Source organism: Oncorhynchus nerka, linkage group LG17 (genome assembly GCF_034236695.1).
Source record: "Oncorhynchus nerka isolate Pitt River linkage group LG17, Oner_Uvic_2.0, whole genome shotgun sequence".
NCBI classification, from domain to species: Eukaryota; Metazoa; Chordata; class Actinopteri; order Salmoniformes; family Salmonidae; genus Oncorhynchus; species Oncorhynchus nerka.
The window spans coordinates 601,660-615,085 of record NC_088412.1 but is presented as its reverse complement, the minus strand read 5'-3'; the positions used below and the strand labels follow the sequence as shown (position 1 = coordinate 615,085).

The 13,426-nt window shown below is 47.1% G+C and overlaps 1 protein-coding gene across 3 annotated transcripts in view; it reads left to right on the top strand.

The window, feature by feature from the left end:
• Positions 1 to 13,426, top strand: part of lrrc61 (leucine rich repeat containing 61) — a 199,770-nt gene that overhangs the window by 91,638 nt on the left and 94,706 nt on the right. The window lies entirely within an intron of this gene.

The window sequence follows — 13,426 nt, the reverse complement described above, 5'->3', positions numbered from 1 at the left end:
AGAAAGATCAGCTATGTCATTTTACTATTCCTCATCATTTTTCTATTCTTTTTGGGAAGGGCCGTAAGCATTTCACAGTTCACCTGTTTACGAAGCATGTGATGAATAAAATGTTTCATTATATTCAAAATAAGATAATGACGTTTCACATTCATTGCAATCAATGAAAAGTTCAGACATTGATCAGTAACGTCATCGATCCATGGTATGATGTCAGTGTTCAACATCCGCTTCAATGCTGCTTCCTCGTGAATGAGCAAAACAAAAGACAGGAAGTCATTAAACACTCAGAACAGTTCCGCATCCTTTATTCTACTGCTTTTGATAATCATGAAACCTGCTTTATACCTCAGGGAAATGACAGAACAGTTCCTCTTCCTTTATTCTACTACTTTTGATAATCATGAAACCTGCTTTATACCTCAGGGAAATGACAGAACAGTTCTACTCTGCTCCTGACTGGGTGGTCTTGTTGTTTCCAGGAAGTGTTTTTACTCTGCTCCTTTACTGGGTGGTCTTGTTGTTTCCAGGAAGTGTTTTTACTCTGCTCCTGACTTGGTTGTCTTGTGGTTTCCAGGTTTCCAGGAAGTGTTTTTACTCTGCTCCTGACTTGGTGGTCTTGTGGTTTCCAGGTTTCCAGGAAGTGTTTTTACTCTGCTCCTGACTTGGTGGTCTTGTGGTTTCCAGGTTTCCAGGAAGTGTTTTTACTCTGCTCCTGACTTGGTGGTCTTGTGGTTTCCAGGTTTCCAGGAAGTGTTTTTACTCTGCTCCTGACTCGGTGGTCTTGTTGTTTCCAGGAAGTGTTTCTACTCTGCTCCTGACTGGGTGGTGTTGTTGTTTCCAGGAAGTGTTTCTACTCTGCTCCTGACTGGGTGGTCTTGTTGTTTCCAGGAAGTGTTTTTGCTCTGCTCCTGACTTGGTGGTCTTGTTGTTTCCAGGAAGTGTTTTTACTCTGCTCCTGACTGGGTGGTCTTGTTGTTTCCAGGAAGTGTTTCTACTCTGCTCCTGACTGGGTGGTCTTGTTGTTTCCAGGAAGTGTTTCTACTCTGCTCCTGACTGGGTGGTGTTGTTGTTTCCAGGAAGTGTTTCTACTCTGCTCCTGACTGGGTGGTCTTGTTGTTTCCAGGAAGTGTTTTTGCTCTGCTCCTGACTTGGTGGTCTTGTTGTTTCCAGGAAGTGTTTTTACTCTGCTCCTGACTGGGTGGTCTTGTTTCCAGGAAGTGTTTCTACTCTGCTCCTGACTGGGTGGTCTTGTTGTTTCCAGGAAGTGTTTCTACTCTGCTCCTGACTGGGTGGTCTTGTTGTTTCCAGGAAGTGTTTCTACTCTGCTCCTGACTGGGTGGTCTTGTTGTTTCCAGGAAGTGTTTCTACTCTGCTCCTGACTGGGTGGTCTTGTTGTTTCCAGGAAGTGTTTCTACTCTGCTCCTGACTGGGTGGTCTTGTTTCCAGGAAGTGTTTCTACTCTGCTCCTGACTTGGTGGTCTTGTTTCCAGGAAGTGTTTCTACTCTGCTCCTGACTGGGTGGTCTTGTTGTTTCCAGGAAGTGTTTCTACTCTGCTCCTTTACTGGGTGGTCTTGTTGTTTCCAGGAAGTGTTTCTACTCTGCTCCTGACTGGAGCAGTGCAGAACTGATAGGGCAGCCGTGCTTTTAGCACTTAGGTGTCACGCCTTGGTCATAGTGTTTTGTGTTTTCGTTATATAGTTGGTCAGGCCAGGGTGTGACATGGGTTTATGTGTTGTGTTTCGTATTGGGGTTTGTATTATTTGGGATTGCGGCTGATTAGGGGTGCGGTATAGGTTTGGCTGCCTGAGGCGATTCCCAATCAGAGTCAGGTGCTTGTCGTTGTCTCTGATTGGGAACCGTATTTAGGTAGCCTGAGTTCGCGTCGTATTTTGTGGGTGTTTGTCCTGTCTCTGTGTTATAGTCACCAGATAGGCTGTAATTAGTTTCACGTTCCGTTTGTTGTTTTGCTTTGTATGTTATTGAGTTATTTCATGTACGCATTCTTTCATTAAAGTCATGAGTAACCTACACGCTGCATTTCGGTCCGACTCTCTTTCTACAAACGAAGAACGCCGTTACACGCTGCATTTCGGTCCGACTCTCTTTCTACAAACGAAGAACGCCGTTACACGCTGCATTTCGGTCCGACTCTCTTTCTACAAACGAAGAACGCCGTTACACGCTGCATTTCGGTCCGACTCTCTTTCTACAAACGAAGAACGCCGTTACACGCTGCATTTCGGTCCGACTCTCTTTCTACAAACGAAGAACGCCGTTACACGCTACACGCTCGCTGCATTTCGGTCCGACGTTACACGCTGCTTTCTTTACAAACGAAGAACGCCGTTACACGCTGCATTTCGGTCCGACTCTCTTTCTACAAACGAAGAACGCCGTTACACTAGGCAATTTTGCAGTATTTTTTATATGTTATTACATTATCATCCCAGAATTGTTTTTGTGTTATTACATACAGCCGGGAATAACTTTTGGATATCAGAGCGCCGGTAACTCATCAGCATTACCAGTATTACGACCAGGAATACAACTTTCCCAAATTGGATCCTTTGGTCGCACTCCCAGAGCAATTGAACTGGTTCCGAAGGCTGATCCAAAACACCACCGGTGGAGAAGAGGTATTCAGAGTGGACTTCTAGTACGACTCGCACACAATCAACCGCTTTCGAGTATATTACTTGCTAATGTTCAGTCTCTAGATAATAAAGTTGATGAGCTCAGGGTGAGGATTTCCTTCCAGAGAAACATCAGGGATATTCAATCTCTCCCTATCCCAGTCTGCTGCCCCACATTTTTCCAGATGTCCACTGTTGTTCTTGTACCTAAGAAAGCAAAGGTAACTGAACTAAATGACTATCGCCCCATAGCACTCACTTCTGTCATCATGAAGTGCTTTGAGAGACTGACTAAATCAAATCAAATGTATTTATATAGCTGATATCAGCTGATATCTCAAAGTGCTGTACAGAAACCCAGCCTAAAACCCCAAACAGCAAGCAATGCAGGTGTAGAAGCACGGTGGCTAGGAAAAACTCCCTAGAAAGGCCAAAACCTAGGAAGAAACCTAGAGAGGAACCAGGCTATGTGGGGTGGCCAGTCCTCTTCTGGCTGTGCCGGGTGGAGATTATAACAGAACATGGCCAAGATGTTCAAATGTTCATAAATGACCAGCAGGGTCAAATAATAATAATCACAGTGGATGTCGAGGGTGCAGCAAGTCACCACCTCAGGAGTAAATGTCAGTTGGTTTTTCATAGCCGATCATTAAGAGTATCTCTACCGCTCCTGCTGTCTCTAGAGAGTTGAAAACAGCAGGTCTGGGACAGGTAGCACGTCCGGTGAACAGGTCAGGGTTCCACAGCCGCAGGCAGAACAGTTGAAACTGGAGCAGCAGCACAGCCAGGTGGACTGGGGACAGCAAGGAGTCATCATGCCAGGAGTCCTGAGGCATGGTCCTAGGGCTCAGGTTTTTATTTTACCTTTTTACCAGGCAAGTCAGTTAAGAACAAATTCTTATTTTCAATGACGGCCTAGGAACAGTGGGTTAGCTGCCTGTTCAGGGGCAGAATGATAAATTTGACAGATTTGTACCTTGTCAGCTCGGGAGTTTGAACTTGCAACCTTCCGGTCACTAGTCCAACACTCTAACCACTAGGCTGCCCTGCCGCCCAGGTCCTCCGAGAGAGAGAGAAAGAAAGAGAGAATTAGAGAGAGCATACTTAAATTCACACAGGACACCAGATAAGCTGTACATAGCTGTACATAGCCAACCTATATTTTAGCCCAAACAACTCCCTCTTTCCCTACTTTTTTATTAATTTTATTAATTTAATTTATTTATTTTGCTCCTTTGCACCCCATTATTTGTATTTATACTTTGCACATTCTTCCACTGCAAATCTTCCATTCCAGTGTTTTACTTGCTATATTGTATTTAGGCCACCATGGCCTTGTTTTGCCTTTACCTCCCTTATCTCACCTCACTTGCTCACATCGTTCTACTGGGAAGAGAGACCAGAACACTACTCCTCTAACCAGAGAGAGAGACCAGAACACTACTCCTCTAACCAGAGAGAGAGACCAGAACACTACTCCACTAACCAGAGAGAGAGACCAGAACACTACTCCTCTAACCAGAGAGAGAGACCAGAACACTACTCCACTAACCAGAGAGAGAGACCAGAACACTACTCCTCTAACCAGAGAGAGGGACCAGAACACTACTCCACTAACCAGAGAGAGAGAGACCAGAACACTACTCCTCTAACCAGAGAGAGAGACCAGAAAACTACTCCTCTAACCAGAGAGAGAGACCAGAACACTACTCCTCTAACCAGAGAGAGAGACCATAACACTACTCCTCTAACCAGAGAGAGAGACCAGAACACTACTCCTCTAACCAGAGAGAGAGACCAGAACACTACTCCACTAACCAGAGTACTACTGGGAAGAGAGACCAGAACACTACTCCTCTAACCAGAGAGAGAGACCAGAACACTACTCCACTAACCAGAGAGAGGGACCAGAACACTACTCCACTAACCAGAGAGAGAGAGACCAGAACACTACTCCTCTAACCAGAGAGAGAGACCAGAAAACTACTCTGTGTCCTCTAACCAGAGAGAGAGACCAGAACACTACTCCTCTAACCAGAGAGAGAGACCAGAACACTACTCCACTAACCAGAGAGAGAGACCAGAACACTACTCCTCTAACCAAGGAGAGAGACCAGAACACTACTCCTCTAACCAGAGAGAGAGACCAGAACACTACTCCTCTAACCAGGGAGAGAGACCAGAACACTACTCCTCTAACCAGAGAGAGGGACCAGAACACTACTCCACTAACCAGAGAGAGAGAGAGACCAGAACACTACTCCTCTAACCAGAGAGAGAGACCAGAACACTACTCCACTAACCAGAGAGAGAGACCAGAACACTACTCCTCTAACCAGAGAGAGGGACCAGAACACTACTCCTCTAACCAGAGAGAGAGACCAGAAAACTACTCCTCTAACCAGAGAGAGAGACCAGAACACTACTCCTCTAACCAGAGAGAGAGACCAGAACACTACTCCTCTAACCAGAGAGAGAGACCAGAACACTACTCCTCTAACCAGAGAGAGAGACCAGAACACTACTCCTCTAACCAGAGAGAGAGACCAGAACACTACTCCACTAACCAGAGAGAGAGACCAGAACACTACTCCTCTAACCAGAGAGAGGGACCAGAACACTACTCCTCTAACCAGAGAGAGAGACCAGAACACTACTCCTCTAACCAGAGAGAGACCAGAAAACTACTCCTCTAACCAGAGAGAGAGACCAGAACACTACTCCTCTAACCAGAGAGAGAGACCATAACACTACTCCTCTAACCAGAGAGAGAGACCAGAACACTACTCCTCTAACCAGAGAGAGAGACCAGAACACTACTCCACTAACCAGAGTACTACTGGGAAGAGAGACCAGAACACTACTCCTCTAACCAGAGAGAGAGACCAGAACACTACTCCACTAACCAGAGAGAGGGACCAGAACACTACTCCACTAACCAGAGAGAGAGAGACCAGAACACTACTCCTCTAACCAGAGAGAGAGACCAGAAAACTACTCCTCTAACCAGAGAGAGAGACCAGAACACTACTCCTCTAACCAGAGAGAGAGACCAGAACACTACTCCACTAACCAGAGAGAGAGACCAGAACACTACTCCTCTAACCAAGGAGAGAGACCAGAACACTACTCCTCTAACCAGAGAGAGAGACCAGAACACTACTCCTCTAACCAGGGAGAGAGACCAGAACACTACTCCTCTAACCAGAGAGGACCAGAACACTACTCCACTAACCAGAGAGAGAGAGAGACCAGAACACTACCCTCTAACCAGAGAGAGAGACCAGAACACTACTCCACTAACCAGAGAGAGACCAGAACACTACTCCTCTAACCAGAGAGAGGGACCAGAACACTACTCCTCTAACCAGAGAGAGACCAGAAAACTGTTCCTCTAACCAGAGAGAGAGACCAGAACACTACTCCTCTAACCAGAGAGAGAGACCAGAACACTACTCCTCTAACCAGAGAGAGAGACCAGAACACTACTCCTCTAACCAGAGAGAGAGACCAGAACACTACTCCACTAACCAGAGAGAGAGACCAGAACACTACTCCTCTAACCAAGGAGAGAGACCAGAACACTACTCCTCTAACCAGAGAGAGAGACCAGAACACTACTCCTCTAACCAGGGAGAGAGACCAGAACACTACTCCTCTAACCAGAGAGAGAGACCAGAACACTACTCCTCTAACCAGAGTTCTACTGGGAAGAGAGACCAGAACACTACTCCTCTAACCAGAGAGAGACCAGAACACTACTCCACTAACCAGAGAGAGACCAGAACACTACTCCTCTAACCAGAGAGAGAGACAAGAACACTACTCCACTAACCAGAGTTTTACTGGGAAGAGAAACCAGAACACTACTCCTCTAACCAGAGAGAGAGACCAGAACACTACTCCACTAACCAGAGAGAGAGACCAGAACACTACTCCTCTAACCAGAGAGAGAGACAAGAACACTACTCCACTAACCAGAGAGAGAGACCAGAACACTACTCCTCTAACCAGAGAGAGAGAGAGACCAGAACACTACTCCTCTAACCAGAGAGAGAGACCAGAACACTACTCCTCTAACCAGAGAGAGAGACCAGAACACTACTCCTCTAACCAGAGAGAGGGACCAGAACACTACTCCACTAACCAGAGTACTACTGGGAAGAGAGACCAGAACACTACTCCTCTAACCAGAGAGAGACCAGAACACTACTCCTCTAACCAGAGAGAGGGACCAGAACACTACTCCACTAACCAGAGTACTACTGGGAAGAGAGACCAGAACACTACTCCTCTAACCAGAGAGAGAGACCAGAAAACTACTCCTCTAACCAGAGAGAGAGACCAGAACACTACTCCTCTAACCAGCGTTTTACTGGGAAGAGAGACCAGAACACTACTCCTCTAATCAGAGAGAGAGAGACCAGAACACTACTCCATTAACCAGAGAGAGAGACCAGAACACTACTCCTCTAACCAGAGAGAGAGACCAGAACACTACTCCTCTAACCAGAGAGAGACCAGAACACTACTCCTCTAACCAGAGAGAGGGACCAGAACACTACTCCTCTAACCAGAGAGAGGGACCAGAACACTACTCCACTAACCAGAGAGAGAGACCAGAACACTACTCCTCTAACCAGAGAGAGAGGGACCAGAACACTACTCCTCTAACCAGAGAGACCAGAACACTACTCCTCTAACCAGAGAGAGAGACCAGAAAACTACTCCTCTAACCAGAGAGAGAGACCAGAACACTACTCCTCTAACCAGAGAGAAAGACCAGAACACTACTCCTCTAACCAGAGAGAGAGACCAGAACACTACTCCACTAACCAGAGTTCTACTGGGAATAGAGACCAGAACACTACTCCTCTAACCAGAGAGAGAGACCAGAACACTACTCCTCTAACCAGAGAAAGACCAGAACACTACTCCTCTAACCAGAGAGAGAGACCAGAACACTACTCCTCTAACCAGAGAGAGAGACCAGAACACTACTCCTCTAACCAGAGAGAGGGACCAGAACACTACTCCACTAACCAGAGTACTACTGGGAAGAGAGACCAGAACACTACTCCTCTAACCAGAGAGAGAGACCAGAACACTACTCCTCTAACCAGAGAGAGGGACCAGAACACTACTCCACTAACCAGAGTACTACTGGGAAGAGAGACCAGAACACTACTCCTCTAACCAGAGAGAGAGAGACCAGAAAACTACTCCTCTAACCAGAGAGAGAGACCAGAACACTACTCCTCTAACCAGCGTTTTACTGGGAAGAGAGACCAGAACACTACTCCTCTAATCAGAGAGAGAGAGACCAGAACACTACTCCATTAACCAGAGAGAGAGACCAGAACACTACTCCTCTAACCAGAGAGAGAGACCAGAACACTACTCCTCTAACCAGAGAGAGAGACCAGAACACTACTCCTCTAACCAGAGAGAGGGACCAGAACACTACTCCTCTAACCAGAGAGAGGACCAGAACACTACTCCACTAACCAGAGAGAGAGAGACCAGAACACTACTCCTCTAACCAGAGAGAGGGACCAGAACACTACTCCTCTAACCAGAGAGAGACCAGAACACTACTCCTCTAACCAGAGAGAGAGACCAGAACACTACTCCTCTAACCAGAGAGAGAGACCAGAAAACTACTCCTCTAACCAGAGAGAGAGACCAGAACACTACTCCTCTAACCAGAGAGAAAGACCAGAACACTACTCCTCTAACCAGAGAGAGACCAGAACACTACTCCACTAACCAGAGTTCTACTGGGAATAGAGACCAGAACACTACTCCTCTAACCAGAGAGAGAGACCAGAACACTACTCCTCTAACCAGAGAGAGACCAGAACACTACTCCTCTAACCAGAGAGAGAGACCAGAACACTACTCCACTAACCAGAGAGAGAGACCAGAACACTACTCCTCTAACCAAGGAGAGAGACCAGAACACTACTCCTCTAACCAGAGAGAGAGACCAGAACACTACTCCTCTAACCAGGAGAGAGACCAGAACACTACTCCTCTAACCAGAGAGAGAGACCAGAACACTACTCCTCTAACCAGAGTTCTACTGGGAAGAGAGACCAGAACACTACTCCTCTAACCAGAGAGACCAGAACACTACTCCACTAACCAGAGAGAGAGACCAGAACACTACTCCTCTAACCAGAGAGAGAGACAAGAACACTACTCCACTAACCAGAGTTTTACTGGGAAGAGAAACCAGAACACTACTCCTCTAACCAGAGAGAGAGACCAGAACACTACTCCACTAACCAGAGAGAGAGACCAGAACACTACTCCTCTAACCAGAGAGAGAGACAAGAACACTACTCCACTAACCAGAGAGAGAGACCAGAACACTACTCCTCTAACCAGAGAGAGAGAGAGACCAGAACACTACTCCTCTAACCAGAGAGAGACCAGAACACTACTCCTCTAACCAGAGAGAGAGAGACCAGAACACTACTCCTCTAACCAGAGAGAGGACCAGAACACTACTCCACTAACCAGAGTACTACTGGGAAGAGAGACCAGAACACTACTCCTCTAACCAGAGAGAGAGACCAGAACACTACTCCTCTAACCAGAGAGAGGGACCAGAACACTACTCCACTAACCAGAGTACTACTGGGAAGAGAGACCAGAACACTACTCCTCTAACCAGAGAGAGAGAGACCAGAAAACTACTCCTCTAACCAGAGAGAGAGACCAGAACACTACTCCTCTAACCAGCGTTTTACTGGGAAGAGAGACCAGAACACTACTCCTCTAATCAGAGAGAGAGACCAGAACACTACTCCATTAACCAGAGAGAGAGACCAGAACACTACTCCTCTAACCAGAGAGAGAGACCAGAACACTACTCCTCTAACCAGAGAGAGAGACCAGAACACTACTCCTCTAACCAGAGAGAGGGACCAGAACACTACTCCTCTAACCAGAGAGAGGGACCAGAACACTACTCCACTAACCAGAGAGAGACCAGAACACTACTCCTCTAACCAGAGAGGACCAGAACACTACTCCTCTAACCAGAGAGAGACCAGAACACTACTCCTCTAACCAGAGAGAGAGACCAGAAAACTACTCCTCTAACCAGAGAGAGAGACCAGAACACTACTCCTCTAACCAGAGAGAAAGACCAGAACACTACTCCTCTAACCAGAGAGAGAGACCAGAACACTACTCCACTAACCAGAGTTCTACTGGGAATAGAGACCAGAACACTACTCCTCTAACCAGAGAGAGAGACCAGAACACTACTCCTCTAACCAGAGAGAAAGACCAGAACACTACTCCTCTAACCAGAGAGAGAGACCAGAACACTACTCCTCTAACCAGAGAGAGAGACCAGAACACTACTCCTCTAACCAGAGAGAGGGACCAGAACACTACTCCACTAACCAGAGTACTACTGGGAAGAGAGACCAGAACACTACTCCTCTAACCAGAGAGAGAGACCAGAACACTACTCCTCTAACCAGAGAGAGGGACCAGAACACTACTCCACTAACCAGAGTACTACTGGGAAGAGAGACCAGAACACTACTCCTCTAACCAGAGAGAGAGAGACCAGAAAACTACTCCTCTAACCAGAGAGAGAGACCAGAAACACTACTCCTCTAACCAGCGTTTTACTGGGAAGAGAGACCAGAACACTACTCCTCTAACCAGAGAGAGACCAGAACACTACTCCATTAACCAGAGAGAGAGACCAGAACACTACTCCTCTAACCAGAGAGAGAGACCAGAACACTACTCCTCTAACCAGAGAGAGACCAGAACACTACTCCTCTAACCAGAGAGAGGGACCAGAACACTACTCCTCTAACCAGAGAGAGGGACCAGAACACTACTCCACTAACCAGAGAGAGAGACCAGAACACTACTCCTCTAACCAGAGAGAGGGACCAGAACACTACTCCTCTAACCAGAGAGAGACCAGAACACTACTCCTCTAACCAGAGAGAGAGACCAGAACACTACTCCTCTAACCAGAGAGAGAGACCAGAAAACTACTCCTCTAACCAGAGAGAGAGACCAGAACACTACTCCTCTAACCAGAGAAAGACCAGAACACTACTCCTCTAACCAGAGAGAGAGACCAGAACACTACTCCACTAACCAGAGTTCTACTGGGAATAGAGACCAGAACACTACTCCTCTAACCAGAGAGAGACCAGAACACTACTCCTCTAATCAGAGAGAGACCAGAACACTACTCCTCTAACCAGAGAGAAAGACCAGAACACTACTCCTCTAACCAGAGAGAGAGACCAGAACACTACTCCTCTAACCAGAGAGAGAGAGGGACCAGAACACTACTCCTCTAACCAGAGAGAGGGACCAGAACACTACTCCACTAACCAGAGTACTACTGGGAAGAGAGACCAGAACACTACTCCTCTAACCAGAGAGAGAGACCAGAACACTACTCCTCTAACCAGAGAGGGACCAGAACACTACTCCACTAACCAGAGTACTACTGGGAAGAGAGACCAGAACACTACTCCTCTAACCAGAGAGAGAGAGACCAGAAAACTACTCCTCTAACCAGAGAGAGAGACCAGAACACTACTCCTCTAACCAGCGTTTTACTGGGAAGAGAGACCAGAACACTACTCCTCTAATCAGAGAGAGAGAGACCAGAACACTACTCCATTAACCAGAGAGAGAGACCAGAACACTACTCCTCTAACCAGAGAGAGAGACCAGAACACTACTCCTCTAACCAGAGAGAGAGACCAGAACACTACTCCTCTAACCAGAGAGAGGGACCAGAACACTACTCCTCTAACCAGAGAGAGAGAGACCAGAACACTACTCCTCTAACCAGAGAGAGGGACCAGAACACTACTCCACTAACCAGAGTACTACTGGGAAGAGAGACCAGAACACTACTCCTCTAACCAGAGAGAGAGACCAGAACACTACTCCTCTAACCAGAGAGAGGGACCAGAACACTACTCCACTAACCAGAGTACTACTGGGAAGAGAGACCAGAACACTACTCCTCTAACCAGAGAGAGAGAGACCAGAAAACTACTCCTCTAACCAGAGAGAGAGACCAGAACACTACTCCTCTAACCAGCGTTTTACTGGGAAGAGAGACCAGAACACTACTCCTCTAATCAGAGAGAGAGACCAGAACACTACTCCATTAACCAGAGAGAGGGACCAGAACACTACTCCTCTAACCAGAGAGAGAGACCAGAACACTACTCCTCTAACCAGAGAGAGAGACCAGAACACTACTCCTCTAACCAGAGAGAGGGACCAGAACACTACTCCTCTAACCAGAGAGAGGGACCAGAACACTACTCCACTAACCAGAGAGAGAGAGACCAGAACACTACTCCTCTAACCAGAGAGAGGGACCAGAACACTACTCCTCTAACCAGAGAGAGACCAGAACACTACTCCTCTAACCAGAGAGAGAGACCAGAAAACTACTCCTCTAACCAGAGAGAGAGACCAGAACACTACTCCTCTAACCAGAGAGAAAGACCAGAACACTACTCCTCTAACCAGAGAGAGAGACCAGAACACTACTCCACTAACCAGAGTTCTACTGGGAATAGAGACCAGAACACTACTCCTCTAACCAGAGAGAGAGACCAGAACACTACTCCTCTAATCAGAGAGAGAGACCAGAACACTACTCCTCTAACCAGAGAGAAAGACCAGAACACTACTCCTCTAACCAGAGAGAGAGACCAGAACACTACTCCTCTAACCAGAGAGAGAGACCAGAACACTACTCCTCTAACCAGAGAGAGGGACCAGAACACTACTCCACTAACCAGAGTACTACTGGGAAGAGAGACCAGAACACTACTCCTCTAACCAGAGAGAGAGACCAGAACACTACTCCTCTAACCAGAGAGAGGGACCAGAACACTACTCCACTAACCAGAGTACTACTGGGAAGAGAGACCAGAACACTACTCCTCTAACCAGAGAGAGAGAGACCAGAAAACTACTCCTCTAACCAGAGAGAGAGACCAGAACACTACTCCTCTAACCAGCGTTTTACTGGGAGAGAGACCAGAACACTACTCCTCTAATCAGAGAGAGAGACCAGAACACTACTCCATTAACCAGAGAGAGAGACCAGAACACTACTCCTCTAACCAGAGAGAGAGACCAGAACACTACTCCTCTAACCAGAGAGAGAGACCAGAACACTACTCCTCTAACCAGAGAGAGGGACCAGAACACTACTCCTCTAACCAGAGAGAGGGACCAGAACACTACTCCACTAACCAGAGAGAGAGACCAGAACACTACTCCTCTAACCAGAGAGAGAGGACCAGAACACTACTCCTCTAACCAGAGAGAGACCAGAACACTACTCCTCTAACCAGAGAGAGAGACCAGAAAACTACTCCTCTAACCAGAGAGAGAGACCAGAACACTACTCCTCTAACCAGAGAGAAAGACCAGAACACTACTCCTCTAACCAGAGAGAGAGACCAGAACACTACTCCACTAACCAGAGTTCTACTGGGAATAGAGACCAGAACACTACTCCTCTAACCAGAGAGAGAGACCAGAACACTACTCCTCTAATCAGAGAGAGAGACCAGAACACTACTCCTCTAACCAGAGAGAAAGACCAGAACACTACTCCTCTAACCAGAGAGAGAGACCAGAACACTACTCCACTAACCAGAGTTCTACTGGGAATAGAGACCAGAACACTACTCCTCTAACCAGAGAGAGAGACCAGAACACTACTCCTCTAATCAGAGAGAGAGACCAGAACACT